Here is a 7,041-nt window from a genome sequence, read left to right as displayed (position 1 = left end):
AAACGTGAACAGACCGTTCTTTATTTGTGTTTGAACACGTTGTTGAACGCGCTCATTCTGGTGCTTGTGAGCGGCGTTCTGAACTCCATTCAAAGTGTGCCAGATGTCCAGAACCTTCCAGGCGAAACCCCAACCAAAACACACGTAAACAGGATTTAATATTTAGTGGGAAACCACCCAATCTGGCAACCGCAAGCTGCTTGCCTTTCTTTCTTTTTTCTTTTTTTTTTTTTTAACAATTACTTCACTATCAGTCACATTTCATTCAACTGTTTTTCAGTTTTTGTAATAAATATATTAATGGCCACGGGTATCTTGTGATTTTTAACTAACCCCACCACCCAAGTCCATAACTACTTGCGTCCGCCTGCTTGCTCAGGTTGTAGTAGGCAAGAACCAGTGCAGTTGTTAACAGCTCCTTAAAGTGTTCAAAGGCTGCTTGTTGTGTGTGAGTCCATGTCAATGCATTTTTATTTTTCAGGAGCTCATACAGCGGTTGTCTCCACTGTTGAAATGTTGGGGATGTATCTTCCAAGATAATTCACTATCCCCAGTATCCTTTTCAGCTCTTGCACGTCTGCTGGTGGTGACCAATCGATGAGGTGTCCAAGACACCACATCTGCCTGATGGAACACTTTTCGCATTTGAGCTCCAGGCCGGCTATCTCTATGCACCGCATCACTTTCTCCAGGCGGCTGTCATGCTGCTCCTCTGTGGCCCCATAGACCAAGATGTTGTCCATTAAAACCTTGACACCCTCCAGGCCCTGCAGTGTCTCCATCATCTTCCTCTGGAAGATTTCAGGTGTGCTGGTTATGCCAAATGGCAGCCGCTTGAACATGAACCTGCCAAATGGCGTGATGAAGGTGGTAAGTTTACAGCTGTCTGGGCGCAATGGTATACGGAAGAAACCGCTGGCAGCATCGAGTGAAGAAAAGACTATCCCTACTCAGCTTTGCTGTGATTTCCTTTGTGCACAGCAAATTCAGCAGTGTCAATTCAACTCCTACAGAGTTGAATTTAACACTTTAAAAGTGTCTATATTGGTCCACTCTTAATTGAGTTAATTTGAATCTTGTCAACATTTTACACTGTGAAAGAGTTGCAGCAACACTCTCTTTTGTAGAAATTTAACACTGACAGTGTTGAATCTACACAACACTAGTGTAGAGTGTCAAAATATAACTCATCATTGTGTACATTTTTAACACAAAATAGAGTCAATTTTACCACTATAGACAGTGTTAAATAAAACTCGAAATTTAACTCTTAAATATAGTTGTTTTCTATTACAATACTACTAAATAATTCCCAATTTCACTTCCACAAACTTTACATATTTAAAAAAAAAAAAATGTATTTAAAAATTAGTACAAAGCTTGTTGGTTAAATATTTTCTTTTATTTCAAACTACAAAATAGATCAGAGGCACTCAAAAACACAGGTTAGAATATGTGGCACAATAAATTATTTTTCATCCATCTAGCAGTAAAGCAGAAAAAACTAAACAAAAATACTTAGATGTGAAATCAATAAAATATATTTTCAAGAGAATTCAATGAGAAAAATATGACAAGCTCACCGGGTCTGTCTGAGTTTTCATGCGCAGACAAAAGCTCCTCAACATGTTAGGCCATGTTTGTAAAGTCTGCCACAATTCTCGGTTTGAAGAATGTAGGCCATCTGGCCAAAAATCTGCCAGCCACTTCTTCTCCAAACATCATGGTAAAGTCCTGTTCAATCTAACAAAACACCTATTTTAACTCATGCAATTTAAAATGTATACCGGTACTTTGAAAAACTGTTTACATTGAAAGAAGAAGAAAAAAAAAACACTTACTAAGCCAGGGATGTCAAGAAATCTTGGGAACACATCCAAGACTGTTGAAGACCTATCCTTATCTTTAATCAGTGATTGGCGATATTGGAATGTCGCCCTCATTTTTTCCTTTAAGAACTGATTCATCCGTTGAATGACTCAAAAGGGGCATTGCTTAACGGCAATCCTCTCCAGACAGTTGCTTGTCAGACAGTAAATATTCCCTTCTTCTCTTTGGACTGTCTTGACAAATGGCACTGGTGGAGGGTCTCCGGGTCTGGACTGAAGAGTTAGGCTGGATGGTCTACAGCCTCCAGGCCAAGTACCCAGATCCACTATATCTGTCATAGAAGTGTTCCTGTAACATTCAAACAGAAGTTGTAGAATATGTTTAAACACATTTGTTCTTCAATATTTTTCTTCCTATAAAAGGTGGGTCCTCCTTTACAAACTTACACATCCATTGTCTGAGTATGGATCTCTTAGGCTGGAAAATAGAGAGACAATGCCAAGTGCATATTTGGTTCGGACTGAGGTTGGTGGGATCCTCCTTGAAAGAAGAAAATATGTAATGTTTAAAACTTTGATGTTTTGTGTATTTAAAATGTCATTTTCTTTTTCTTTCTTTCTCTTAAATCGATCGTGTGTCACACTGCGGTGAGGTTGCGTCTTGTCTTGGTGTTGTCTTGTCATTTCCTGTTTTATTTTGACACCTTTACTAACCTTCCTCTCGTTTCAGATCACTTCCCCCTCCTCATGTGCCACCTGTGCGCCTGACCCAATTACCCATTGTCTCCACCTGTGCCTCATCACCTCATGTGTTTAAATAGTCTGTGTCTCCCTTGTCTTGTGCCAGAGTGCCTTGTGTCGTCAAGTCTAGCGCCCTGCCACAGCCCAAGAAAAACGCACAGTAAGCCGGTTCATCCTCGAAGATGAGTGATTTTTTTGTGCTTGATAAATTTTTGTTCTTAGTCAAAGTTTAGTTAATTGTTTCTGAGATTCTGTTATTTAGCCCCTCTTAGAGAGTGATTTTTCGTTTCTACTTTATTAGCCCTTTTGCATTCCTCCCAGTGAGTGCTTTTGGTTTCGGTCTGTTTTAGTCTAGGTTTGTCCTTTAGTTATATGTAGCTTGCCCTGTTTTCCTTCTTTGGAGTGATTTTTAGTTTATCCCTTGTTTTTCCCCATCCTCTGCCCTTTATCCCTCGAGCAACTTATATCTTGCCCTTTTGTTTCATAGATTAGGTACTTTAGGAGTTTCACAGCCTGGTTATTTTGATCACTTGGTTTAGAGGTGTCTTGCGTTTGGGTTCAATAAATATCTTTGCCTCTCACTACCCTCTCTGAGTCCTGCCTGGAGTCCCAGCCTGACATCGTGTCTTAATCATCTCTTCAGCTACTTTCAAAAAGTTGTTGCAAGTACCAAATGTAATTTTGAGTTTATGTATATTTTTTGAGAGTGATTGTATTTCTCTCTGAACTGGCTTTGTTGGATACTTTAGACGTTAAACTTTTATCAGAGTAGGATCTATAAATAATTGCATTACTTCAAATAATATTTATGCTTCATGATAACTGCTCTTTAAAAACATTTTATTTAATCTTACCCATGAACTTCAGTCATGTCGGCGACAAGAAGATTTACCATCCTTCAAAGCCTTCATTTTTTTTCATATTCATCTAAAATTTCTTGCCCTCCTGACTTGGACAGTAGAGCATTTCTCACACACACACACACACAATGTATCTGCACGATCAATCAGTGCGTTTACATGCTGAGCTTAATCGGACTAAGCAATAATTTGGTTTTCTCGTCCAATCGGAGTTCTCACCTTGTCCCCGTATACATGCAGCTGAGAAATTTGAATTATTGACAGGAACATGTCATCCTCCCAACACTCGGAGGTGGAGTGAGTCTTTTCAGCTGCTTTCAGTTGAGATATTAAATCATTATGATATGGAATGATAGTTCATAATGTACGTGTTACTTGCTTTGCAGATAAGGTGTACCCTATTTCTTGTGCTCATGGTGATTTTAAAAGGCAGACAAGAACTTAGTATGCTGTTGGAGGGCTACAACAACACAATGTCTTCGATGCTACGCTTTGTGCCGTCGCTACGGACCTGAAACTCTCGTTCTTGTTGGATTCGGGTTCGGAGCAGACTGGTGGGAGAGTTTGTGTACAGGTTTTGCAAAGGAACGGTGTCTTCAGTTATACACACGCTCATTAAAGTGCCGACCGTGGAGGAAGCTGGTGCCGCTGCACGCCGTTTCCAGCAGAATAACAGCGAAATTACCAAAATAAAAACAAATCAGAAAAACATCTCTTTGCTGTGCTTTTATTTACAAAGTTAAAATTCTTCTAACTTACAAAAAATGTGAACGAAAAGGTAGAAATATAAATACGAAGGAATACATATTTGTTCATGGCTGCGCAAAGCCGGAGCCCTGCATTTGCTGCGCTACCCTTTTTAAAAAGGTCTCCGTTGCGTGTTATTTTAATATGTCCATCTCTTTTAGAAGAGAAAGCATCGCCCCGGTCTCATCCTCTCTCTAAATGTCAACATTCTTATTCGCGTTTGCCAGGTTGTTTCGCGCCGTCTGTTTTGTTAGACGACGTAGCTGTGCGGTCATGAGTCGCGAGAGCGAGGCGTGGCGTGGCGCATGCGCACTCGCATTGTCCAGTTAATAGTCCGACTAAGGCGTATACATGGCAGAGAAATTCGAATTCCAATCACATTATCTGGGTGTCTCAATCGGAGTTCTCCGATTCCAATCGGAGTTCTCAAACTCCAATCATAATCGGAGTAAGGTGTCTACATTCACGAGAGTTCTCCGATCATAATCGAACTAAGGCAATAATTCAAATTTCTCTAGTGCCATGTAAACGCACTGACTGAGAATTAACACGTGTGTGTCACACACCTCTTTAGCAGATTCCCACTCAGCTTGGGTTCTCTTTCCTCCATTTGTGCTAATAATTACTGTTCCATTTGATGAATCAGAGGATAGTAGCAAACTAAAAGGGGAGTCTGACACTTGAGGGTGAATGGTCTGACACACTTGACTCCAACGAAGCCTCATGAAGAATCACTGTAACCCAATTCAAAGACACATTCAACATTACAAAATAAGTGGTCCACCACAGTATTTGACATTATGAATTCAAGGTGAAGTCATACTTGTTAGACTGATAAGTGGACATTATGACTGTCAGGTTTCCTGCTTGCAAAAGGTCTCCAAAAACATCTGTGTCCACCTCTGTCCCAGATTCATCCGTCAGGTGCAGCTCAGTCTGACGCGGAAGTTCTATTTTTTCTATGACTGAGAAAGTATTAGATTAAGAACAATAAAGTAAACTCTTCGACTAAGTTCCCACTAATATCAATAACTGAACACTGAACTTTGAGGCAACTACTCTGTTTTGTCAAACATCCAGGCATATATAAAGTAATATTAACTTTTCTGAAGAAATGTGTCCAAGTCCTCATAGCCTTCCTCAGTTTCAGCCACTGTTACGTACTTCTGACATTCTCCAAATCTCACTTTCACCAACATGATATCCTATAAAGAAACCAAATTTGTAAATGTGTCAATGCTTTGTCTGACTGGTGCAATTGTAAATTTGAATTAAATTATGATTATTTTCTCAACAGTTTCAACACAGACCCCAGCCCAGCCACACACACACACACACACACACACACACTTTCCTCCAATTAAATAATACATGAAAAGGTATATCTTGACATTGCAACGGATAATCCTAAATTGGAAAAGCCCCTCGGTTGTACAAGTCCCTCCTACAATGTGCCTCCCCCCCACCCCTAGGCACTGGATCCACTGAAAACGGTGTATTTACCGCTGCCCGGCTTTTTGTGGCGCTGCGCAGTTTTCTCCCTGAACGCGGAAAAAGTAAAACACCTTCCGCACGCAGTGTTTAAATAAAGAGGAGCTTGCTAAAAACAAGCCGCAGAACAGAAAGAAAGAAGACGGTGTGTATAAACGAAATAATTGAACTTCTGCTTCGAGTTACTGTTTCCAGTTCAAGTTTGCTAATATTTGTGGTTTCCATAGTATCCCCGTTCGCCGAAAAAAACAAAACAAATAAAGGTGAAACTGGTGGTTTAGAAGTTGCTTTCGCTGAGACGTAGATTTTACACACAAAATCTATTATGAGCAGCTACATTTGTCCGAAATTCATTTAACGGCTCGTCTTCATGGACCAATGCATCTTTGTTCGGCATAACCTCAATTTAATAATACATTATATAATGCTAGCTAGCTCGCTAGGCAATATAATTTTCCATCGCCAAAAGGCTCAACAGCCAACAGAGTACAGTTAGGTGCCTGCCTACCCCATCCCCTTAAAGTATAGGGCACACAAAACGTTTTAAAGAAGAAATAAAGTACTTGGTTCACTTACCTGAGAATCGTTTCAAAATGAAGTTAAAAAAGAGAGCAGTCCGTCGCATGCGTTCGGCGTCTTCACGAGGCAAACACGTGACCGAGACGTTGGGTTTGTGGGTAAATCAGTGTGGATGTTGAAATTAACAAACCAAATTGCTCGGATTTGACTCTCAATATTAACACTGACTCTTTTTCATGAATGACTCTCTTCTAGTTGAAAATGACTAGAAAGGTGACTTATTTTTTACATTCAACACCAACACTGAAATTTTAACACTTTTGAGTTTGCTGTGTGGTCGGTAGAAGGTAGTGCTCTCTTTTCATAGCATCACCCAGCCTTTTGAGGTGAACACTGATGCAGGCTTTGCCTGTGGTTTTCTTCAGGACCAGCACTTTTGGGGCACACCAGTCAGTGGGCTGTTTCACCCTCTCAATGATGCTGTTTCGCTCCATTCTTTGGAGCGCCTCCTTTACCATTTGCAGCATAGGGAGGAGAACCACACCTTTTTCAATCAACTTATCAAAGTCATTTCTGTGTCTATCTTTGGTGAATGCAAATGATCGGTAGATATTTTCGGACTCATTTTCCATGGCATTTATCAGACAGCTTACTTGCACGTTGCGGTCCTCTTTCACATCCAAAACAACTGCTTTAGTCCATCTGCTTCTCCACGGCTCCAGTCCGTCGTCTTATTCCATTTACAGCGCACAACTATTATCTTGCGGTGTCTTGATAAGATGCAGCTAATTTAAATTTGCACAAAGTGTAAAAAAACAAATTAAAGAATTTCTTCCCTCCACTCTCCCCACGGT

At 40.4% G+C, this 7,041-nt stretch overlaps 1 long non-coding RNA gene across 1 annotated transcript; it reads right to left on the bottom strand.

Moving 5' to 3' along the window:
* Positions 1-1,907: 1,907 nt before the first annotated feature.
* Positions 1,908-3,478, bottom strand: LOC142890809 (uncharacterized). Its single transcript, XR_012927126.1, has 3 exons — positions 3,425-3,478; positions 2,277-2,370; positions 1,908-2,178 (listed from the first exon to the last, which is right to left on the bottom strand). It is a non-coding gene; the product is annotated as an uncharacterized LOC142890809 (long non-coding RNA).
* Positions 3,479-7,041: the final 3,563 nt, after the last annotated feature.

This window comes from Nelusetta ayraudi, unplaced genomic scaffold (assembly GCF_046127955.1).
Source record: "Nelusetta ayraudi isolate G7.1 ecotype Tasmania unplaced genomic scaffold, CSIRO-AGI_Nayr_v1 ptg000003l, whole genome shotgun sequence".
Classification (NCBI taxonomy): domain Eukaryota; kingdom Metazoa; phylum Chordata; class Actinopteri; order Tetraodontiformes; family Monacanthidae; genus Nelusetta; species Nelusetta ayraudi.
Note: the sequence above shows the minus strand (reverse complement) of the source record. Positions and strands in the feature narration are given on the sequence as shown.